The 25,899-nt window shown below is 39.3% G+C and overlaps 1 protein-coding gene across 1 annotated transcript in view; it reads left to right on the forward strand.

Moving 5' to 3' along the window:
- Positions 1 to 7,398: 7,398 nt before the first annotated feature.
- The window catches only part of PCDH15 (protocadherin related 15), a 1,343,394-nt gene continuing 1,324,893 nt past the window's right edge, over positions 7,399 to 25,899 (forward strand). The window contains exon 1 of the mRNA XM_035724230.1: positions 7,399 to 7,509. The gene's annotated coding sequence lies outside the window, so the exon portion shown is untranslated. The remainder of the gene's footprint in view (positions 7,510 to 25,899) is intronic.

Here is a 25,899-nt window from a genome sequence, read left to right on the forward strand (position 1 = left end):
TTGAGTAAATACCCAGTAGTGAAATTAGTGGATCATATGGTAATTCTATTTTTAATTTTTTGGGCAACCTCCATACTGTTTTCCACAGTGGCTGCACCAGTTTGCATTTCCACCAACAGTCAGCAAGAGAAAGAATAAAAAACCATATGATCATTTCAATCAATGCAGAAAAAGCATTTGACAAAGTGCAACATTCATTCATGATAAAAATCCTCAACAAAATAAATTTAGAGGGAACATACCCCAACATAATAAAGGCCATATATGAAAAACCCCCAGCTAACATCGTATTTGATGGTGAAAAACAGACCTTTTCCTCTAAGATCAGGAATAAGGCAAGGATCTCCACTGTCAGTACTTTTATTCAGCATAGTACTAGAGGTCCTAGCCACAGCAGTCAGACAAGAAAAAGAAACAAAAGGCATCCACATTGGTAAGGAAGAAGTGAAACTTTTCACTATTTGCAGATGACATGATACTCTATGTAGAAAACACTAAAGACTCTACCAAAAAAACACTAGAACTGATAAATGAATTCAGTAAAGTCACAGAATACAAAATCAATATACAGAAATTTGTTGCATTTCTCTATACCCAAAATGAAGCAGCAGAAAGAGGTGATTTTTAATCTATGTGAGGGGAATACAGAGACAGCTAAGATAGAAGTAGATTTGAAATATCTAATTTTCTATTTATTTTATATTTTTAACAGATACTTTTCCTTGCTTCCCATTGTTATGTTCTGACCTCCGGACTGTGAAATGCCCCCCAGATAGCAGATGTTTACAGATAAGGCATTTTCCCATTCAGAATAGTGAGATTTACGATAGATAGGGCACTTAGTGGCTCTTCCTGGGGGTCCCTGTTCAACAGCTGTTACTGCCCTGCCAATCTCCAATCCAGAGGGCAGAGGAGTGGAAATGGTCTCAGGGTATCATTTGGAGAGAATCGAGTTTAGTGCCTACCAAAATGCATCTTTCCTGTATTTATTTATTTTTTTCCACTCCTGAGTCCTTTCTGAGAGAGGAAGGCTAAGTATTTGATCACCTCTCATAGGAACACACCTATCACAACCAAGCGCCCGGGAGAGAATCTTATTGCTTACTTCTTTTTTGAATTCAATCAGGTTGATTAGGTCTCCTTATAATCTGCACGACTCTTTGTCTTACTTAGTGAAACTTGTTCAATATGTCAAAATGTATCCTATACAGTTCATGCTGACCCATTAAAATAATCCTAGTTCTTAAATTATTTTTAATGATAATTGTGCTTAGCAAATAGGAATGGCTGCTAGTGTGACCCTGATTTATCTCTATCTCCCTCAGGGTTGGGTGATGCAATCATTAAATATAAAATTTCCAAAGTTTTTATTAAAATTGTATTTTAATCTAACGTGAGCCAATCACAAAGTTTTATTATTTCAAATAAAATAGTTGTAAATATTATATTTACAGTGTTTTTTTTTTTTCTATAGTTCTATATATTTTCCATATTGATAGACTAAAGAATGAGCCCTTGGATAGATATCTAGAATTATTATGAAGAAGTATGGTTTCTATAATCTCTGAGTAAAAATATATAAGCAAATCATTGTATTTTTGGAGGGCAAGTTGGATCAAAAGGAACATAAGATGGGTAGTAGATGCCAAAAAGCTCTTAGTTATATAAAAATGGGAAACAATTGAAAGGATGGAGGGAAGGAAAGGAAAGAGATAAGATGTACCATTTTATAAGACTGGTTTAAGATTAACTTTGATTTTGTGAATGAAAATCTGAATCTCTAGAAGGGAGCAAGCGTTTTGAAATATCATAAAATACCTCTTATGTAATTTAAGGAGAATCTGATTTTCCCAAGATGATCAGAGAGAAATGCAAAAACTATATATAAAATATGTGTTACATACCAGAAAAGTATTTTAAAATGTGTTATATATTCATTTATAATGTATATATTTTATATACAGCTGACCCTTGAACAAGATAGGTTTGAATTGGATGGGTGCACTTATATGCATTTTCTTATATATAAAGTACAGCACTGTAAATGTATTTTCTCTTTCATATGATTTTAACATTTTCTCTTTCCCAGCTTATTAAAAGGTACGAATACAGAATATAATGCATGTAACAGACAAAATGTGTGTTAATCGACTGTTTGTTATCAGTAGGGCTTCTAGTCAACAGGAGATGATTAGTAGTTAAGTTCTGAGGGAGTGAAAATTACACATGGATTTTTGACTGCATGGGAGGGGGTTGATGCCCCCGGTCTTCACATTGTTCAAGGCTCAACTGTATTCATTATATAACGATAGCATTCTTTTTAATAGGAGTAAAATATTCTCTCTGTACTAAATTGAGACACAGTTGTGCCTTGTTTATAAACTTTCCTTTAGGAAGTTTATTTAAGATTTTATTTATTGATTTGAGAGAGAGAGCGCACAAGCAGGGGGGAGGGGCAGAGGCAGAGGGAGAAGCAGACTCCCCACTGAGCAGGGGGCCTGACGTGGGGCTTGATCCCAGGACCCTGAGACCATGACCTGAGCTGAAGGCAGAGGTGACTGAGCCACCCAGGTCCCCCTCCTTTAGGGATACTCCTCCTTTTAAGACCATAAATCATATACATATTTCTAATCCTAGTTGGAACAAATCTTTTTCATGTTAATGAAAATTTCTCCAGCAGGTATTTTATAATGTGCACTTTGTCAGCATCTTCAAGGAGGTATAATTTTCCTTCATTGTGCCGTGTTATGTTTTGCCTTTGGACTTTCGTCATTTCTTTTCTTCCGCACTGTCATCTTTGAATGTGAACATGAATATCGACATGTTCACATTAAAATTTATCTGAACCGGGGCGCCTGGGTGGCTCAGATGGTTGGGCATCTGACCCGAAGGTCAGGTCATGATCCCAGGGTCCTGGAATCGAGCCCCACGTCTGGCTCCTGGTTCAGCGGGGAGCCTGCTTCTCCCTCTCCCTCTGCCTTTCCCCCTGCTCATGCTCTCTGTCTCTGTATCTCTGTGTCTCGAATGAATAAATAAAATCTTAAAAAATAAATAAATAAATAAAATTTATCTGAACCTTCCATTCTGAGAACTCCAGTGTGCATGGCGTGAGATTTGACTTGTGCACTCTGGCAATCAATATGATCTTCTATATGAGTTCCAATACTTAGTGTCTGGAGATTTTATTAAATCTATGCTGCCTCTATTAAATTAAATGTCAGCTTCTCTTACCATTACTTCCAGGCTCTCTTGACACTCTGAATTTATAGAATATGTAAAACTGTGCCATCCTGAGGATGCTCTCCTATCTGCTTCTGCTGCCACTGCTCTAGTTTCAAAACTTATTTCCTAAGGACTGGGCCCTCCAAGAAGGGAACATGCCATGATTTGCATTCTTATCAAATGTACCTCTGTTTCCTAGAAGTTCTGGATTTGGAATAAATACAGAACCTGAAGTACTACTAGGGACTATGTAGGGGGAAATATTTGACCTCAAAACCCTCTAGGGTTATAAGATATTTTGGTTGATTCAAAACTTCTATTTCTATTTCTATTTCTATTAGTGGAAATTGGAGGGGAAAGAAAAAAACAACCTTGAATCAGTGGCCTTTCTCTAAACTTTCAGTTTGGTAGATTATCTATCTTGATAGATTGATGTAATTGACAGATTATCAATACTTTCATGATTTTAGTGATGGTTTGGGTGGGTCTACAAATCACCATTTTAAGTTATAAAGGTTTGCCAATTTTTAAATACCTTTTTGCAGATCCAGTAGAAAAATCAATTGCAAGCTAAAATTGTGTCTAAATTTAAAAATACTACTTTACGATAGCTCATGTGGGATTATTGAAAGTTAAATTATGTATTAAATAGAATAATGGTATGATATTTTTGTCACTAGTGTTTTCACATCTGGTTGTCATAGGAGAATGTGGACATAGGACATTCCATCCCCCTTATTTGTCATAGGACTTTAAAGTTCACAAGGTCTATTTATAAGCATCGTCAAATTTTGTCCTTTTAACGATTTCGTGTGATTTCCTTATCTAGCTTACAAAGATGAAAACTAGTGTTTCTATTGAGCTCTTGCCTTCCCCAGTGTTGCACAGCAAGAGAAGGGAGTTGAAATCAGTTTAGTTCATTCCTATTGTAAAAGTTTGCAGTTGCTGTTTGCACCAGACATGGTGATAGTTCCAGAGGATGCAGAAATAAATCACAGGGACTCCTCTAGTTTTCCCTTCATTGTGTTTCCTTCTCCCCTGATGGCATGGCAGCTCTATGCCACGAGGGGAGATGGCGCCAGGAGGCCCAGCTGCTGTGGGTCTTCCCTCTGGTGTCAGGGCAATGCCACACTGCTCCTCGCAGCCTCTGTGCAACAGATGTTCCTGCCTGGCGGGAAGATGATAGTTGGTGGTAAGAGATTCTAAAATATTTCATCTCTGCCTCCGGGTGATATCCCCCTCAATTCACATGCTTTGTTTGAGCCAAAGATTGCAATTAAAATTAAACTGTGAAGCCAGGCAAACTTGGTTCACCCAGTGGGTCATGAGCTAGACCTCTAGGTACAGGTTTTGGTTCCTTCTTCCATTTCTGGCAGTGCCTGACACAAGGCCTTTTATGCAATGGCACTGGCCATTTGAGAAATAAGCCAATTTGACACTTACTTTTGTGTTCTGGGTGGAATAGGGAAGCAGTGCCTGTTTTAGTTACATTTTTCACAGCTTTACTTTCTTCTGTAAAATCATAGGCGCAAGCCCTTTGGTTTTATGAGTCTTTAAAACCATCTGTGTTTGAGATACTATGAAAATACTGTCTATTTGAGAGAAATAGTTCAATCCATTAAACTATTACATTGTATATTAGAATTTGATATCTCTCTTCCTAAGTAAGATATAAGAGAGCTTTACAACATGCAAATACAAAGAATTTTTAGATATCGTTAAGCAGGTTGGGACTGTGGCTACAGCATGTAACCTATAATTAACCCTGTTTTATAAGTGAACACTGAAGCCAGGACCCATGAATAATGGAAGCTACCTCAAACAACCGAGTAGTTGAGTGCAGATAAGCACTTTACTCCTTTGTCAAATATTTTAGAACTTTAATGCCACTACAGTGTTATATAGGGCTGAAAGCAATACTTTCTTTTCTTTTATCTTGTGTGGGAGATTTGTGAAAGCGGTTTAGAGTCCATCAAAAACAGTTGGAAGTAAGATGGAGTAGACATATTTTTCCTTATTGTATGTTTTTTCTTACATGTGTAATATTTTCCCTATGTTGCTTATATGTGATAGGTAGGTAGGTAGGTAGGTAGATAGATAAAGAAGACTCTGAAAGAGAAAACTAGGCACACGGGCAGGGTCTTTGGAACCTGAAGAAAGTCACTGTTACGATTTCCCTGGGTTTTCCCTGTGCCTCATGTATCAAAAGTGTGTGCTGGAGAAGACAACTTGGAAACACCTAATGAGTTCAGATTAAAAAAAAAAAAAAAACTCCCTTGGAAGTCTGCTCTTTCCATCCCAATTACCAAGATGGAGGAAGTCTAGCAAGATGAAAAACTTGTAGCAAACACCACAGAAAAACCTGGGGTCCCTCCCACCCAGGGCAGCAAAAGCCAAAGGAGGAGCCTCCTTGCCACATGGGTAACCGTGTGCCCCAAACGTATCAGCCTTCGTAACACATGAATAAAGCAGTGGTCAGAGGGAAATATAGAGATAGCATGAAACACATGCATTAGAAAAGAGGAAAACCCAAATCAGTGATGCAAGCTCTCTCTTCAAGAACGTGGAAAATGAAAAGCAAAATAAATCCAGAGCAAGGAGAAGAAGGAGATGATAAAGACAGGATCAGAAATCAATGAAATAGAGAACAAAAGGGAATCCATAAGCCATAGGAAAATCAGTGAAGCAAAGTGTTTTATTTGAAACAATCCATAAAATTGGCAAGCCTTTCAGGAGGCTGACAAAGAGAGGGACACAAGTCAGGAATATCAGACTCTGCAGATATCCAGAAGGTAAGGGAATGCTACCAACAATTCTCTGACCTAACTTAGAAAACTTAACATACACCAATGTCTCTGAAAGCAACGAATACCAGAATTTACCTGATAGACAGTGGTCCTCTGAATGGCCCCATAACTGGTCGAAGTATTGCACTGGGAGTGAAGACCACTGCTGGACCACTTTGGACCCATAGCTCAGAACCAAGAGCCAGGGAAGGGAGTCACTGTGCTTCTGAGTGGTTGGTGCTGAGAGCAAAGGGCTGAGTCAACGGCTGTGCCCCGGTGGGTAGATGCAAAGAGGAGTAGGTCTGCAGTGTAGGAGATCTCTTAGTAGTGTCAGGCCCTGTAATTAAGTCAATGGAAAACTGCCACAGCCTAATTCAGGCAGCACCACTAATGGCCCAGACCCTGTGGGAATGAAGGTTTGGGTCACCCCCACATGCCAAGAATCACGACAATATGAGGTGCTTGCTTGAGGGCAAGTGTAGTAAAGATGGACTTTTCAACAATCTCTGCTGGAGCGACTGAACATCCACATACAAAAGAATGCATCTCGACAGGATTCTCACACCTTACATACAAATTAACTGGATCATGGACTAAAATACAAAAGATAAAATTATAGAACTGTTAAGGTGAAAACTTAGGAAAAATCTTTGGGATCTAAAGTGAAGCAAAGGGTTCTTAGACTTGACCTCAGAAAGTGATCTATTAAAGGAAGGTGAGAAATTGGGCTTCATCAAGATGAAAACCTTTGCTTTGCAGAAGATCCTGCTAAGGGGTTGGGAAGGGATGTTTCGGACTGGGAGAAAAGAGTTGCAAACTGCACATCTATTAAAGACTCGCATCTAGAATATAAAGGAACTCAATACCCAACAATAAAAACAAATCAAGTAGAAAATGAGCAAAAGACAGTAAGAGATATTTTACAAAAGATCTAGACAAAGCAGCCCATGAAAAGATGTTTAACATCATAGCCATTAAAGAAATGGAAGTTAAAACCATAATCAGGTATCACTGCATTCCTGTTAGAGTGACTAACATGAGTAACCGTTACGCCACCAAATCCTGGTGAGGAAGTAGACACTGGCTGACCGTGTATTGCTGGTGGGAATGTAACATTGCACAACTACTCTGGGAAACATTTTGACAGTTTCTTGCAAAACTAAGCAGATCCAGTATAACACACAATTGTACTCCTGGCCTTTATCCTAGAGAAAAGAAAAAGTTCACACAAAAACCTACTCTCAAACCTTCGTGCCAGCTCTACACCGGGAACCATCCTGATGTCCTTCAGTGAGTGAAGGATTAAACCACGGATGGTACACTGATGTTGTGAAATACTACTCAGCAAGAAAAAGGAATGAGCTGTGGGTGCGTGCAGCAGCCTGGATCCGTCTCCAGAGAATAACAGGTGGGAGAAGCCAAACCCCACAGTATGACTCTATTGTCTGACTCTACTGATAGAGCTTTCTTGAAATGGCAAGGCTATAAACATGGAGAACAGGTGAGTGGTGATCGGTGCGGTGTCCACATGGGGTGGGACTCCTGATTGGATGGGGGCCCCCAAATGTGGGGCAATGATCGTGCGGAAGCCCGTGGCACACAGGAGGTGACAGAATTCACCTGAGGCCTTCGCAAAGGAGATAGAAGTTTATGGAATAACCTGTAAGGGAGTGGAGGCAGGACTGCAGGGCAGAGGCTGTCAGCAAGGAGGCTGTCGGTAAGGGAGGAGAGGAGGAGGTATGGCAACTATGGATTCTCCTTTGTTGGGGAACTGTGCCTGGTTGTAAGGAGCCCACAGGTCAGTGAGGGCCTGTGGATACTCTGAGGTGGGTTTATGGCCATTTCTCCTTTCCATTACTCAAGACTGTTGGCCTGGAAGCGGGCTCTAGAGCTAGGAGTAAAGGAAGGGTAAGGGCAGGAGGCAAGCGGGCACTCCTAGAAGGGGTCAAGGTGAGGGATCTTTGCAGTGATGAAAATGTTCTGAGTCCTGCCTGTGTGAAGGTCAGTATCCAGGTTGCGATATTGTCACTTGATTTTCCAACATGTTACCATTGGTAGTGACGGGGGGCAAGGCGGGCAGAATCCTTCTGTGTTGTTTCTTAAAACAACGTGTAAAGCTACAATTATCTCAAAAGTTTAGTTAAAAACACAGCTTAACACATTAGATAAAAAAATCAGGTTAGCTCTAATCACTACTGTTAGAATGGGTGATAATGGAAACCCCAACTTCTTATAAACAATATTTTATCTAAATTGAATCAAATTTAAATGCAATATGTGAGCTCAGTTTTTAAAGACCACCAAGGGAAATCCCTATTTAGATAAGAACATGCATGTCCTGATGTAAATATTGAGCACATATCCATTTAAAAAAACAAACAAACTGTGTATTTTGTGTCTGTTTAAAGGAACGTGCCTTCCTAAGCCACACTGTCAGTCTGACATGCGGAGAGGTATATTGCCTGATAGAAGGCATGACGCAGGATTTTCAGAATCCCTCTCTCCCTGTTTTGGATCTCACTGTGTCTACACACTGTATCTCTTTGGTGAATGCATCTTACATATGCATCTTTGCTAGCATGCTCGTCAACCTGTCACTCTCCGGTGAAGGCAAAAATTACCTAGCAGGCCCTTTAGATGCTGCTTGTATGTGCTGGAAAAGAGCACGCCCTCCTCAGCAATGGCCCCAAAGAAAAATGTCAGTGATGGATGGAGGGTAAATTTGGGTTGCAATTTTAGTGGACAACAAGAAGATATTTCAGAGGTGAATAGAGATTAAACTCTGGCTTCCAAGTGGAGGTGGTAAAAATATGATCTCAGGTCTCTCTAGAAAGAGACCATATGGAGTATTTTTTAAAGTAGCTAAAACTTGTAGAGTTGTGTGATAAAATTTGCTAGCAACATATGCTATTGTATTTATTAGTGTGAAATTAATAGATCAGGGATGCATTTAGATATTTCTAAGTTGTGTAATTCTGTATTCTTCAAGGGACAAGCTGCATGCATCTCTTCTTTAATCATTCAGTGTAAACCCAACTCCATTTGTATAAAAACAATGGAACATTGGGTTTCTGCCTTCAAAAAAAGCCCAAATCCCCCTCGCCAGGTGCCATTTGGTTCAACCATTAGTGAAGACCTGCATTGGCATCAAGTAACCTAGGCTCTTGACTGTTGACCTTGGGTTTGGATTCTGAATGTTGGCATTTGAATGAAGGTCTGTCCTCTTGGCAGGAAAGTTCATTTTCTGAGAAGAGTAAAGAATCTCAAAGACATTTAACTATGAAAAGTATGAAATTACTAATTAAAGACCAGTCAATTAAAGCCAGATAAAATTTTTGCCTGAGTTTGGCAACAAGAATCCTCTGATTTTGGGTCCTTTTCCTAATTGTTTATTCATCACTTGCCAGGAGTTAGGCACTTTGCTGTCTGGTAAGAAGGACGTCATTTTGTGATACATCTAATTTATACAAAGAGTGTCATAAGGTATAGAAATAGGGTCATACAGTATGTCAACCTCAAAGTAATTATTTTCCTAGCATAAAAGACGTAACTTGGGAACTGGGAATATGACAGAAGAATGGCAAACGATGGTACGCCAAAGGCAAGTCTCCAGAGACAAAGGGAAGGCCAGCTTTTCTTAGGTTTTAGGAGAGCTGTTTTAAACCAAAGTTCACTGGGGGAGAGGAACGAGAGTTCAGGCCGGTGGCAGTTTCTCGTTGGCTGCAGCAGTGGTTAGTGCTGGGCAGGGAGAGATCTTCTTTTTCTTAAAAACAGGAGATGAAATTCCTATGTGAAGAGTGTTCTTCCCGGTGAAGAGAGTTCTGCCTTCTGCTGGTGGTGCAGGCTGCAGAAGGTGACCCAAGTGCGAATCCCTCCAGGGCTTCCTGACTCCACTGTAAATGAGGTTTCTTTATGTGCTCTTCACAGGTAGGACCCAGGGTGTCCCTTCTTCTGCAAGGGGAGTGATGTCGTAGCATTTCTCATCTATGGGTTGCTAAGTAACACCTTTAATTAAGAGCCACAACACTTTGAATTTGCTGGGCTCTAAATTGCCACTTAAATGATGGAAAGATTTACGGTTTTTGTCCCGTTTCCACTGCTCCCTCAGGTGAGGCTACCAGAGGTATGAGCTACCAGGAAGAAGGGGCTGTCTTCTGTAGAGTCAGGAATAAATCATAAAAAGGGACCAACCCAGAACTGAACATTGGTTATCCATTTACATTGGTTACGTTAAAGTCGGATTTTAGATCAGATGTATAGTGAAATAATAATGTTTAACAATTGGCTGTTAGCTTACCATCCCATAAATGGCCACCTCGTTGCTCTCACAGAGAAACTTGCAGGGAGGGCCTTCTAGATACGTGGTGTTTAATCCTTAGGCGAATATTCCAGAAGCTGCTCAGGGCATTGGACCTACATGTCTCATCAACATTGTCTAATTGGTATCCTGCATTAAAGTCCTCCATGCTATTTTCTCCTCTCCCATTAATTGTACCCCAAATCAAATCAAAAGTTTTATTTTTCATGTTTGCAGATTTCAGTGGTCTTTAACTCACATCTGTTCAACTACATGCTCAGACGCTTTAGGATTTACCTAAGGAAAACCTCGAGTTTGTCTCTTCGTGGTTAAGGAGTATTTTCGCACCTGAACGACTAGGGAGCAGCAGGTAGGCGGAGGGCAAAGCACAAGCTGACACCCTGGGTCCATTGGGATCTGTGTGACATTCCGCAGGTGCACCCGCCTGCCCTAAAACTAAGGGAAGGAAAAAGCAAATTGTTCACTGACAGAAATCACAGTCCTGCAGAATGTGAGTCTCCCTCAGTTACCAATGTCTTAGTGATTTACAAGGAAAAAGCATTTTTTTCTTTTTTAAGATTTTATTTTTTTATTAGCGAGAAACAGCATGACAGGGGAGAGGGTCAGAGGGAGAAGCAGGGCTCCCCGATGAGCTGGGAGCCCAATGTGGGACTCGATCCCAGGACCCTGGGATCATGACCTGAGCCGAAGGGAGTTGCTTCACCCACTGAGCCACCCAGGTGCCCCAGGAAAAAGCATTCTTATCAGTAACCTGACTTCCAGAGACTCACAGGTCCAATTTCCTGGAGCCCTAACATCACCCTCCCCTCCTTAGTGATGTGGGAAACAGAGGCAGAAGGGCTTATAAATAAAGTAAAATGTCCTTATAACCTGCAGTCCATTGACAAATACTTGAGGCAGGCAGAGTATAACATTTCTCCAGGAAGCTCCCAACTGTCTTCGTGTTAATGCTTTGCTAGAGGAGGAAACAACCTTAGCTTGACAATAGCCAGGCCTCCAGTAGCCTGGGAGTCTTCTTTAGCACAGCAGAGTCCTCTTGGACAAGCCCCTGTGTCCTGACCTCCCCCAACTCCCAAGTATATAATCAGTCACCCTCACACTGCCCACGGGTCCTGTCCCGTGCTTTAATGAAACCACCTTTTTTTGCACCAAAGATGTCTTAAGAATTCATTCTTTTTTTTTTTTTAAGATTTTATTTATTTACTTGAGAGAGAGAGAGAGAGCACAAGCAGGGGTCAGGGCAGAGGGAGAGGGAGAAGCAGGCTCCCCGCCGAGCAGGGAGCCTGACATGGGGCTAGAGCCCAGGACCCTGAGACCACGACAGATGCTTAACTGACTGAGCCACCCAGGGGCCCTTAAGAATCCATTCTTGGCTGTGGGCTCGGGACCCCAGGAACACTCCAGACCACATCACGAAGATCCTCAGAACCACATGTGACTGAATGACTCCGAATTTATCATCTTTATGATCCCGTGGAATACTCAGAATATGTTTTCTTACTACTTTGTTCTTGAAGATTTTTATGCTTTGTTAGAAATCCTGGGTTTAAATCCTGGCTCTGTAATTGCCTTTTCTCTGTATGTGGATAAATCACTTGACCTCTTTCTATCTCAGTTTGAAAATTATTTGGTCTGGTGATTATTTCATTTAGTTTATGTAAATAGTATAGAACTGTGTCCAGCATTTTGCAAACCTCCAATAATTATTACCTATTATTTCTTATTAAGCATAAAAGTACATTTTTCTCAAAACACATTTTTGTTCCCATTTAAATTATATACAATGCATACTACAAATGTGGATTTTTATATTGATGTATAATATTTTACATATTGGTATTTAAGATATATATGTACATATGTATATATTTAATGTGTACACTCAAATTTGTTGTAACTTTCCACAAAAATTTAGTGGGTAAGTACTATATATTAAGCTTAATGCCAAATTTCTTGGAATAAAACAGAAAACTTTCTTTTTTAATTCTTAGTAAATAAAAATTTCATTCTACTTTGTCCCATTTTCTCCTTTCCTTTATGTGTACATTCTGGATTCTTTCCTGTTTGGAGGCTTTCCTCATTTTGGATTCCTGGCCATCATTTCACATTGAAGAGGGAAACACTAAAATCTGCTGGGAAGCCCCGGGTGGGCCAGCAGTGTTTATTGTTGAGCAATCAAGAGTAAAAATGTCCCTGTCTCTGGGAACCAGTAAATGTTCTTGTTCTGAAAGTCTGTGCTCCTCGACCAGCCACTCAGGCTCCTGCTTCGAGATGAACCCACCCTACAGTTGCCAGTGGGTGAGCAGGATTCTGGAGTGGAAGTTAGACAATATCACAGTTTAATTTGTCCAGCTATTTAGTCTGTGCATTTCCATCTCTTCTTAGTCCTGCCCTAGCCCCTTACTCAAGTCCATTCCTGTCTATATCTCCTGTTCCTGAGTCCCAAATCTCTCCATTTTCCACATCACAAAAGGGCTGGAGAAGTGTGCACATAGGTGTGTGTGCATGAGTGTGTGTGTGTGTGTTGTACTCTGTGTGATTTTCTAATTTTCTATTTCAGATTAAATGTTTTATGGGATCTTTCCATTCTGCATCTAGGGTCTTGGAGCCCAGATTCATTTGGGCACCACCTTAGGATGTATTATTCCATCTTTGTATGTTGGCATCACTCATACATATAGGTTAATAACTTTCTCAATCGCTTAAAGTCGTGCTAATTGGGTGTGAGAGGATGGGGTTATAATTGTATCTGGTTAAACACTAATCAACATATTTCTAAATAAAAATTTCAGTCATACAAATTTATATTAAGACCTCTCCTGCTTATGCAATTTTCAAATATATATGGAAGAGATGAATTTAATTAGAAATAAAAACAATGCAGTATAGGGGCACCAGGGTGGCTCAGTTGGTTAAGTGTCTGCCTTCGGCTCAGGTCATGATCTCAGGGTCCTGGGATCGAGCCCCACGTCGGGCTCCCTGCTCAGCAGGGAGTCTGCTTCTCCCTCTGCCACTGCCGCTCTCCCTACTTGTGCTCTCTCTCAAATAAATAAATAAAATCTTTGAAAACAAACAAAAACAATGCAATATAGAGAAAAGTAGAATCAAAGATATTATATACAAAGATAAGATATATTTAGGACATTAAATTTAACACATTTTTATGTAAATTCACTAAAAATAGGTGAAAATTTCAGATTAAATGAAACATAGGGATTTATTTTTTATTTTTAATGTATAATTGTTTATTTTCTATTTTTATTTTGTTATGTTAATCACCATATATTACATCATTAGTTTCTGATGTAGTGTTCCATGATTCATTCTTTGTGCATAAAACCCAGTGCTCCACGCAGAATGTGCCCTCTTTAATACCCATCACCAGGCCAACCCAACCCCTACCCCCCTCCCCTCTAGAACCCTCAGTTTGTTTTTCAGAGTCCATCGTCTCTCATGGTTCGTCTCCCCCTCCGATTCCCCCCCATTCATTTTTCCTTTCTACTATCTTCTTCTTTTCTTAACATATGTTGCATTATTTGTTTCAGAAGTACAGATCTGTGATTCAACAGTCTTGCACAATTCACAGCGCTCACCGTAGCACACACCCTCCCCGATGTCTATCACCCAGCCACCCCATCCCTCCCACCCCCCACCACTCCAGCAACACTCAGTTTGTTTCGTGAGGTTAAAATTCCTCATATCAGTGAGGTCATAGGACACATGTCTTTCTCGGATTGACTTATTTCACTCAGCATAACACCCTCCAGCTCCATCCACATCGTTGCAAATGGCAAGATCTCATTCCTTTTGATGGCTGCATAATATTCCATTGTGTCTATATACCACTGCTTCTTTATCCATTCATCTGTCGATGGACATCTTGGCTCTTTCCACAGTTTGGCTATTGTGGACATTGCTGCTATAAACATCGGGGTGCACGTACCCCTTCCGATCCCTACATTTGTATCTTTGGGGTAAATACCCAGTACTAAAACTGCTGGGTTGTATGGTAGCTCTAGGGATTTAAGAATTTAAAAATCTTTATGGAATGAATTGCTCAGTGATCATCTTGTTTAAATTTTCAGTCAGCCTTCTGCAACTCTCCACTTCCAAACTCTATAGGACGTTTTTTTTCTAATGTAATATATAATGTTTTTATTTATTGTGCTTATTGTTAACTGCTTGGTCCCTACCTGACCCCAATGAAATATGTATACAGCACAAGACAGATACTTTGTTTATTCAGGTGTCACATGCCTTCTTGTCTAGTTCCTGGTAAGTAGCAGTTACTAAGCTTTGTGGAAAATAAAGGGATTGTTTCTAGAAATCTCTTTAAAAAGTAAAATGTATCATACAAAACAATTATAAAATAGAAACAGTAAAATCGGCCTGAAAAACACTTGTTTTGGGGATGCCTGGGTGGCTCAGTCGGTGATGCATCTGCCTTCGGCTCAGGTCATGATCTCAAGGTCCTGGGATCGAGTCCGGCATTGGGCTCCTTGCTCAGCAGGGAGTCCGCTTCTCCCTCTGCCTCTGCCCCTGCTTGTGCTCTCTGTCTCTCTGTCAAATAAATAAAATCTTTTTAAAAATGTTTTTGTAATTTGAAGAGTTATAAAGGACAGCATAAGGTGACTTTTGGAAAGGGAGGGACGAGTGATGAGATTGTTCCATATCTTGATTGAGATCATTATGTAATTATGTGTCAAAAGTCATAGAACTGTATACATACAAATAAAAAAAGTGAATTTTACTATCTGAAAACTTTTGGAAAAGAAAAAATTAGGTCCATATTCACACACACACAAACAAGTCTGCAAATTAATGTGTAAGTGCCTCAAATATTATTCTTTGGAGATACATAAAAAAAAAGAGGTGAAGCACATCTCTTACTCATGGTCTCAGGATGTGAGGGAGAATGTGTAGCTCCAAGACCATGTTTAGGCAACCCTGGTCCTTCCTCCCTTTTCTACAAAGGAGGTGAGAACATTGGAAGTTTTTATAGCACAGTATCTCTGGACATCTTAATTTTCCATACTTTGTAAATAATTTTTATTAATCACATTGCTGGTGCTTATCTGCAAATTGAAAGAAATCCTTGCCCAAGTCTGACTTCACGTGCATATGGGCTTGTGGGTGCGTGCAGTGCAGAAAGCATGGGAAAGGGGCACTCTATGCTCGGTGAAGGTTAATGCTGAAGCTATACTTTCAGACCAGTGTACATTTAAGCTTGAAACAGTTTTAGAGATTAAATGGAAGTAGTAAGTAGAAATGAATGAAAGAGAAAGTATAATTGAGACTCTGCATAAAGGAGTCGTACGTTAGAAATTAGAAGTGATTGTTTCTTTCAGTAGATGTTGACACAAAGTCACTCTCATGTTTATCTAACATCATTAGAAAGAAGAGGGTCCAGAAAATCCTTCAGTCTTTGAAACAGATGATGTAAAAATTATTTTCTTAGAGGAAGCATTATTTTTAAAAAAGTGAAACATTTAATACTAGTATTTTAACAAAATTAGTTCAGGAAAAGTACCATTTTACTTTTAACAAGATCAGAAAAAACGTTCTGTGTAATGCAGAAGAAAGATAATCTTGATTTTTTTTTCTTTTACCTAAAGTTGTAAGCTGTTTTTATTTTGGAAAACTTTCAGATATTACCTTGGCTAGTATAGGTGCATCAGCCGTGGTTCGGAATACGCATCATATCTTGAGGTCAGCTGTTCCTGAATTCAGTCTTAGTTATTAGTTCAGTATTAGCTTTTCCTGAGTCAGTAAAATGGACTTCAGTATTTTCTTAGGCTTCCTGTGAACCACAAACCATTGACGTCCAGCATCACAGAGATTTGGTAACCAATTGCTGTCAACAAGCCTTAATGAACAAGACATACAGTAACAAACATCACAGTTATAAAAGGAAAATATTACTGGTGCGTGAACAAGAAACGTTTTCCATAGTGGTTGCCCCATCCTCCAGCCCCTTCAGTTCACACGTCATCAAGACCATGGTTTTTTGGCCTTTCTCTATCTGGCTTATTTCACTGGGCAAAACGTCCTCCATCTCATCTGTGTTGTTGAAAATGACAACATTTCCTTCTTTTTTACAGCGGACTCTTTCACTGTGTGTGTTGATGTCTACAAACACACATTTTCTTTATGCATTCATCCCTCAACAGACAAGTGTGTGTGCATACAAGAGTGCATAGCTTATATAAAATTCATGTATAAAATATATATTTTACTATGTTGATAGACACTTGGATGGACCAATTGATTAATTGATGTCTTTTGCATAGCATTTTAGGAAACTTACAGACTCATATATTCACATCTTGTTAGGGGCTCCTAGGATGTCAGGCTGAGGAGCCCTGGAGTCATGGTTGCCTGTCTGGGTCATCTGTCTCCTCCATGTGGTTGCCTTTATACCTTTTTGAATGTCTTAGTTTTTATTCTGATGGACTTATATACGGGTTTATTTGACTTACCTTGCTTAGTTGAGAGTGTCCAATTGTTCTGTTGTCAAAACAAAATGGCTTACGTTCTATGATACTGTCCATTTTGAACATAAACATTTCCTCTTGATTTTGGGCAAAATTATGTCTTCAAGCATGATTTTTTGCCCCAACTTTTTTTTTTTCAATCAAACTATACATGCCAAATACTCTACATGTTGGGATATAAAAGCAGAATGGATTGGAGCACTTTATAGTGTGAGAAACAGAAGAATGTTGCTAAATACAGGAAAACGTGTTATTCATACGTGTATTTATTTAGGCACCCATCCAATCTTAAATTGAAGTACATATATGTGGGGCTAATTATGTGCCAGTACTGGTCTCAGAGCCTTACAAATACAAATTTAATTAAGCTTCAGTACCGCCCTGTGGGAGTATATGCCATTGTCATCCCCACTTTACAGATGGGACTATTGTGGTGCAATTAACTTTCCTATCTCAGCACCTCAATCAGTAACTGACCTAGCTGAGTGAAACTCAGTCTTGTTCTAGACTCTATGCTGCTAAACAAGATGTCAGATTGTTTTTAATGAGATTGTTTAAAGACTCATGATAATTTGGTGTGGCTGAAATAGGAGTGGGAAACGTGTAATTTCTGGAAAGTTCATATCTCAGTACTTCTCTTGCATAGCCTAAGAATTAATCGTTGTTTATAATGCGTGTTCCCATTTATGTGTACCTTGTTTCCTCTGACTCGCCCGGGGGCCAAAAAAAAAAGAAAAAACAAAGACTACCGTACACACACACAGACACCACACGCACACAGTAACTGAGCTGGGTTGCTGCAGTCAGAGCTGACTTGCCTTTGACGGGGTCTCAGGGCAGCTCCTAGCCCAGGGCTCACCGTCCACTGTCCCTGCCTGCTCTTGTGTTGAAGCCCACTGAGGGAGTGCCTAGAGTCCACCTACTTGCTGAATTACTTATTATTACTTTTTTGGTAATAAGCAGAAAAGTGTATCTTTACTGAAGTAATGTTTCAAAAAATCTTTCAAATCAGTGACTTAGAGTCATTATACGATCATGTTGGCTGGGTTACCAAGCACTATTGGTTTATTTCAGTTATCCATGTATTCATTCCTTCATTAAAATTTAATGTTTATTAAATGTTAGGCACTGTAATCGGGGCAAGGGCTATCCAGATGGGTAGAACACAATCTATTGTCAAATTTGCATGTGCATTTTTAAAATTATTTTTAATGTTCATTATATTTTCTTTTTTAAAGATAAATCTGTAATATGTATCAAGGTACAATTTTATACAATAATAACATAGATATTACAAGCAAGTTTTGACACCTCTATACACTCATATAATCACCATCCAAAACAAGATATAAAACATTTCCAAAAGCCCCGAGTTTTCTTAGAAGTGTCTTGTTCCTCTCAATCTCCAACCCCCAAGGGCAGGCATTAGTCTGATTTTTATCACTATAGCGTGCCTTTTCCTCTTCCTGGACTTAATATATATGAAACCATACAGAATGTACCCTTTTATATGTGCTTCCTTTGGTCGGTATAATTTTGTCTTTTATCTTCATCCCATGCTGTGATGTGTAGCAGTAGTTCATCCCTTTTACTTATTTATTTTTTTAATTTTATTTTTATTATGTTTTATTAGTCACCATACAGTACATCATTAGTTTTTTTTTTGTTGTTGTTGTTGTTCTTTAATTTTTTATTGTTATGTTAATCACCATATATTACATCATTAGTTTTGGATGTAGTGTTCCATGATTCATTGTTCGTTCATAACACCCAGTGCTCCATGCAGAACGTGCCCTCTTTAATACCCATCACCAGGCTAACCCATCCCCCCACCCCCTCCCCTCTAGAACCCTCAGTTTGCTTCTCAGAGTCCATCGTCTCTCATGGTTCGTCTCCCCCTCCGACTTACTCCCCTTCATTTTTCCCTTCCTTCTCCTAATGTCCTCCATGCAATTCCTTATGCTCCACAAATAAGTGAAACCATATGGTAATTGACTTTCTCTGCTTGGCTTACTTCACCTCGCATGTGCATTTTAATTTGACTTCTAAGCAAAACAAGCCACAGCCTCATCAAACTTTAACCTTGGAGCCCACTTTTGAGTAGAACCTTCCTCTCAACACAAGACAATCTTTTCTTTCATGCTGTGAGGACTCCAAACTGCTGTTTTCTCTTACTGTGAATGTTAACATATTCTAATCGATAGCTTTTATGTATTAGTACCATGCATCTGTATTAATGAAGAACACTTTTGAGTTCTAAATATAAAATAAGGCACTATTTTAGGCAAAAATAAGTGAGTAATAATAGGCTAGTTTTAAATCATGGAACTGATTTGAGACTTTAAAAGAAAATTGAAGGTTTAACGAATGGATCCTAAAATAGCAAGTCCATTAAATCAGTACTTGGTTCATACTAATGCATGGAAAGAAATATATAATAAAATGTGAACGTGTAAGGATATGAAGGGAAGTATCCTTCATCATGAGCGGTGGAAATAGAATAAGTCTCACTTCTCAACATAAAAAATGGTTATGTAAAATAGAGGCCAACTGTGCCTGGATGGATTCAGTTCAGTGGGGACAAATAGGGGGCTCATTCAGGTCTCAGTCGGGGGCCAGTTTTGAAATAGAACTTTGTAACCAAGTTTGCTCTTCTGTGTGCTTTATTCATTGTTGCATTCCTAGTGCATGGAGCAGGGCCCTCACCTGTGGTAGCCCATGAATATTTGTTGAATGAAGGAAAGAAAGCATCTTATAGGCAAACTCAGATGGCAACTACAGATATAACCAAATCTGGTAGTTTTCCTTTATAAAGTTATATTCTGCATCACAAACTTTATAGTTATATACATAAATAACATAACTTTAAAGGTCTCATTCAAATATTTAGTGAGAAGGCAGATGAGAACTGTTGTCTGACAGTAATTACCTAAAACAAGCTACAGCGAGGGCTGTTCTGGAAACTAATTATCGCTGAGTAGCGCCTTCATGCAGAAAGTTACTTCTGTGGGATAGGGGCCCACAAGTGAAGTTTCCAAAGGCAGATTTTCCTTTCCAGTTTGGATATTTGTAATGGGGAAAAAAAAAAAAAAAAAACAGCAGCAGTAGATGTTATATGAGAGTTCATGGCTAGGTTATTGCCATGTGAATCTTAAAAATGTAGAATTTCATTTTTATAACATTTCAGAATTGAAACAATTACCTGAACATCCTATACTTTTAACAGAGTGGGGGTTAACCTTAAAAGATACATTTCAAATTAAATGTCACTGTGCCTTGAAAATGATGTTGTGAAGTAACATTAGTATAAAATGTGCACATAGTATCTTCTTGAATATATACCAAACAAGAATTAAATGTGTTTTCTTTTTTTTTAATCTCTGGTGTTGTTATGAGAGGATTTAATTCATTGTTTTTGTGTGTGTGTGTTTTTTTAGCCTTTTGCATGTCTGCAGAGAACATACAATCCACTGCCAATCTATATTTAGGATACAAGAGAATTGTAGAAGTATACATTGGAAGCTCAATATATTTGGAGCGATTGAGAAAACTATTGGTCTCTAGTTAATATTTAATTTATTCTGTTCAGAATTGGAGGAGTTCACGGTTTCCTTATTTCTTTCTCCAAACTTAGGATCCTCCTGTTGTTTATACCACCTTTTGACCATTTCTTTTCTTTATCTGAACTCTGACTTCTAATGGATATTAAGAAGAAGCCAAAAATTAGCATTACACAAACCGTCTAGTGTCCCTAAAAAACACTGAGACTTTCGGCATTTGTTTTGATGCCGATGTAACTTCCCATGATAATTGTGTCTCTTGCTTTCCTGGCCAAATAGCATGAATATGGGCACATGAAAAGTAATATAGGGGCACCTGGGTGGCTCAGTCGGTTAAGCATCTGCCTTCAGCTCAGGCCATGAACTCGGGCTCCTGGGATTGAGTCCCGCTTCGGGCTCCCTGCTCCGCGGGGAGTCTGCTTCTCCCTCTCCTTCCTGTTCATGCGCTCTCTCAGTATCTCTGTCTCTCAATAAATAAAGAAATAAATACATACATACATACATACATACATATTTTTAACAAAAGTAATATAGGAGTATTGAAGTCAACAAATACCCTGGGAATTAAATGCTTGGATAGTACAAGAGAGACACCTTAACATTTTTGCTATCATAAAAGCAGATTGGGTGACAGGTTAGAGTCAGTTATTGGTATATACCCATGAGAAATGGAAAAAAAAAAAAAAAGTAGGAGACAAGTAGAGGGTCAGAGTTGTAACATCATCTTCTGTTCGAGTTTCTGCATAAACTCTACCTTTATGACCATAACTCACTCTTTGGAGGAAAACTGCACAGATCCTGAATAGTATAATCCATTTTCTTTATTCCCTTTAAGAAAACTACTTCTCATCATAAAATTCATCTTAATTCCCCACAGAGAATTTACCTTCAGTGTAGTTGAGAGCAAAGGGGAATTGAGTTTACTGCTGGTCTCCGGCCTGCCCTGATTTAATGGGGCACTGCCTTTGTTAACGGCCCCCCTCAAAAGAGTTGAGAGCGATCTCTGGAGACCTTTAACCTCAGGCATGTCGCTCTGATTGTCTCTGTAAAGTACACACAACTCCTAAAAGAGCCACATGTTCTGACTAGAAAACTGTAGACAACCTTGAGTAGTGCATGAGATGCGTGCGGACTTTTCTGGGGACTGGAGCATGCCCTTGATCCCTCAGGGATTCAGATTTGAACTCTTGGAAGGGGCCTAGAAGTTAGGATTCAGTTTAAATCTTAAACATTAGGATATTCAAAGTCATTTCTTATACAGGGCTTACTTTTTACAATTTTACTTATTTTGCTTAATTGGAGTGTAGCTGACACACAACGTGACGTTCATGTCAGGTGTACAACATGGCAGTTGCCCATCTGTCGGTGTGCTGTGGGGCTCACCGTGCCTTCAGCTGCTGTCTGTCACCACACAACACTGTTACGGTGTCACTGACTACTCTCCTGGGTCCACCCTTTATCCTTGTGACTTACTCATTCCATAACTGGAAGTCCATACCTCCCACTCCCCTTCACTCCCTTTTGCCTCCACCCCTCACAACCATTACTTTATCCTCCATATTTATTGGTCTGTTTCTGCTTTTTGTTTTGTGGTTTAGATTCTACATGCAAGTGAAATCGTATGGCATTTGTCTTTCTCTCTGACTTATTTCACTTAGCAAAGCATCCTGTAGTTCCATCCACGTGGTCTCAAATGGCAAGATCTCATTTTCTTAATGGCTGAGTAATATTCCACTGTACGTATATAACCACATCTTCTTTATCCGCTCATCTGTCAGTGCATAAGGGTGTTTTCATGTCTTGTCTATTGTAAATAATGCTGCAATAAACATAGGAGTGCGTGTCTATTTTCAAACTAGTGTTTTTGTTTTCTTGGGGTAGATACCCAGTGGTGGAATTTTTAGATGATATGGTATTTCTATTTTTAATTTTTTGGGAAACCTCCATCCTGTTTCCCACAGTGGCCACACCAGCTTGCATTCCCACCAACACTGCACAAGGGTTCCCCTTTCTTCACATCCTTGCCAACACATGTTGTTTCTTGTGTTGTTGATTTTAGCCATTCTGACAGGTGTGAGGTCGTATCTTATTGTGGTTTTGATTTGTATTTTCCTGATGATGAGTGATGCCGAGCATTTTTCCATGTGTCTGGTGGTCACTGTATGTGTTCTTTGGAAAAATGTCTGTTCATGTCTTCTGCCCGTATTTTATTGGATATTTTTGTTATTGTCATTGAGTCATAGAAGTTCTTTATATATTTTGGATACTAACCCTTTATCAGAGATATCATTTGCAAATATCTTCTCCCATTCAGTAGGTTGTCTTTTCATTTTGTTGACAGGTTTCTTTGCTGTGCAAAACCTTTTTATTTTGGTGTAGTCCTGATGGTTTATTTTTGCTTTTGTTTCCCTCGCCTCTGGACACATATCCAGAAAAACGTTGTTACAGCCAGTGTCAGAGAGATTAATGCCTGTGCTCCTTTCTGTGATTTTTATGGCTTCAGGTTTCAGATTCAGGTCTTGAAGTCATGTTGAGTTTATTTTTGGATATGGTGTAAGAGAATAGTCCAGTTTCATTATTTTGCATGTGGCTGTCCAGTTTTCCCAACACCATTTGTTGAAGAGACAGTCTTCTTTTTTTTTTTTTATTGTATATTCTTGCCTCCTTTGTCAAAGATTAATTGACCACATAAGTGTGGGTTTATTTCCAGGCTTTCTATTCTGCTCCATTGCTCTATGGGTCTGTTTTTGTGCCAATACCACACAGTTTTGATTCCTACAGCTTTGTAGTATTTCTTGAAATCTGCCTCCAGCTTTGTTCTCCTTTCTCAAGGTTGCTTTGGCTGTTCAGGGTCTTTTGGGGTTCCCTACAAATTTTAGTATTATTTGTTCTGTAAAAAATGCTGCTGATGTTTTGTTAGGGATTGCCATGCATAGCCCATATTGGACTTTGTTTTGATTTGTACATTTTAAAAAACAAAGTATAGCAATAGGCATTCAAAAATAATGATGATGATGACAGATGTGTTTGTATCAACTTTTAAGTTTACAAAGTACTTCTGTGAGTTGTTTTCCCAGTTTTTAAAACAGGCTTTTTAATAGATTGTTCTATTTCCTATTCTGTTTGACAAGCCACTAGCTGAGAATTATAGAGGATAAATAACCTTGCCCAATTATACAGCTAGAAAGTTTTAAAAACAGAATGTAATACTCTGATTCACTAATTCATTCATCATAGTTTATTGAGCTTCTAAGGGTACACAAAGCTCTGTGTTAAGTACTCAGTTGTGAGTGGGAAAAAAAAAAGCAGGAATCAAGGGAGGAATAAAAGAAGAGTAAAGAAAATAGGAAGGAAGGAAGGAAAGGTAATCTATTTTTGAAACTCTCTAAAGCTCTTGCTTTATCTTATTGAAATGTTTCTCAATAGTGTGTGTAAATTAGCTTTCATATACTTACCAGTTAATTTATTCTTGTAAGTAAATTATTGATTTCCTCAATAATTGTTGAATAAAGTCTTCACAGAGAAGATTATAGCTGAATTTACTCTTGGGGAGCTTGAGCTATTAAGATACTAGATATGTAGATAGAGATCACAGAATCATTGAAAATTGGTGCAGAATTCTATCAGAAAACAGGGCTCCAAACTCGAGGACATTGTATACAACAGTGCAGAATACACAGGCTTGCTCTAGTCTGGAGTAGGGTGGATGCGGAAGGGGAGTCTTTGTGAAGGAGTGGTTCTTGAGTTGAGATCGGGAGGCAAGGAAGGAATTAGGTGAAGAGCAGAGATGGGGAGGGGGATGTGCACTGTAGGAAGAAGAAACCCCATGTGCAGTGGCTGGTGTTTAAATGACACAGAAATCAAGCAGTGTGGCCCAAGACCGGGAGGTGAGGGGCCGCATAGGTAGTCATGTTAAGGATCTTGGTCTGCGCCATAAGAATGAGAGGTAGCCATGGACAGTTTAAACAGGGGTGTTAAATGACTGGGTTTGAATTTTTAATGATTGCTCTTCTTGAAGACTGGAGAACAGGGTCCATACTAGTCGACATGTACGTAATCTTTATAAAGCTGTTTCATCAGTTCACGCAAGAAATGATGGCTGCGTGGACAAGGGTACTTGCTGCTGAATAATTTTCATAAATATTTGAGAGGGAAAAGCATATTGGTAAAGTTTTAGAAATGAGAAGTACAGGGGAGAAAAGTATTAGAAATGAATCTGAGATCTCAATCCAATGTCACTGAACAGATAGACATGACTGAGAGAATGTTCTGGAACAGGATCCTTTTTGTGTCATTCGTTGGAGTAGGGAGTGGAGCAATGATCATGAGTTTTATTTCATATATGTTTTTACAGACTTTGAAAAATCTAAGTTCCAGGTTTCACATGTGTGGATTTGATTCACAGAGACGAGAACTGATGTGGAGACATGTGCTTGGTGGTCACATCCACAATGGCTGTAGTACTGGGCGTGGGTGAGATTTCCTGTGAAACAGTTAAAGGACCAGGAATAAGATTTCAGTTAATCAGGTGCCTGGGTGTCTCAGTTGGTTAAGCATCTGCCTTCGGCTCAGGTCATGATCTCAGGGTCCTGGGATGGAGTCTTGCATCGGGGTCCCTGCTCAACAGGTAGTCTGCATCTCCCTCTGCCTGTGTGCTCCCTCCCTCTCTGAAATAAATAAAATAAAATAAAATAAAATAAAATAAAATAAAATAAAACCTTTGCAAAACCAAAAATATTCTTACTATATGATCCAGAGATTGTACTCCTAAGTATTTGGCCATATGAGTTATCCAGGGGCCCCTGGGTGGCTCAGTTGGTTAAGCATCTGCCTTTGGCTCATGTCATGATCTTAGGGTCCTGGGATCGAGTCCCGCATCGGGCTCCCTGCTCAGCTGGTTCCTCCCCCCTGCTTGTGTGCCACTCTCTCTCTCTCTCTCTCAAATAAATAAAATCTTAAAAAAAAAAAAAACATTTCAGTTAGTAAAAGAATAGGATGAACCTGCTGAGGAAAATGAATAGTAGGGTTCAGAGACACAGGAAGGAAAAAAAAAAATTGTAGTGTCTGAAAAGGTGAGAGTTTCACGATAAAGCAAGTGTGTTGTCAGAAATGCAGTGCTGAGGGGTGATAGGATGGGGAAAAACCCAAAGACCATTACATGGAGTTGTGTGGATGTCATGAAAGAGCTTCGGAAGCATTGCTTTGATGGCATTATGGGGGGAACTGCATAGAAGAAGGCGAGGGCAAGGCTGGGAAGGCAGGGCAGGTGGCACATGGAATCGTTCCCTCCTGATGTTGTTAGTCCCCCCTCCGAGCCCCTCACTAAACATGACCGCTGTGTCTGTGAATTACTAGGCATTAAAGGGAGACTCTGTTGAAGGTGGAGAAAACAAAAACGTTGGAGAAAATAATTAATATTTAGTATGTATTTGGTAGTCGAATAGCATTATACCAACTCAGGTATTCCTATACTAGATTATTAATACGTTACAGTATTAGGGTCTTTTTTTCCCCCCCTT

Source organism: Zalophus californianus, chromosome 15 (genome assembly GCF_009762305.2).
Source record: "Zalophus californianus isolate mZalCal1 chromosome 15, mZalCal1.pri.v2, whole genome shotgun sequence".
NCBI classification, from domain to species: domain Eukaryota; kingdom Metazoa; phylum Chordata; class Mammalia; order Carnivora; family Otariidae; genus Zalophus; species Zalophus californianus.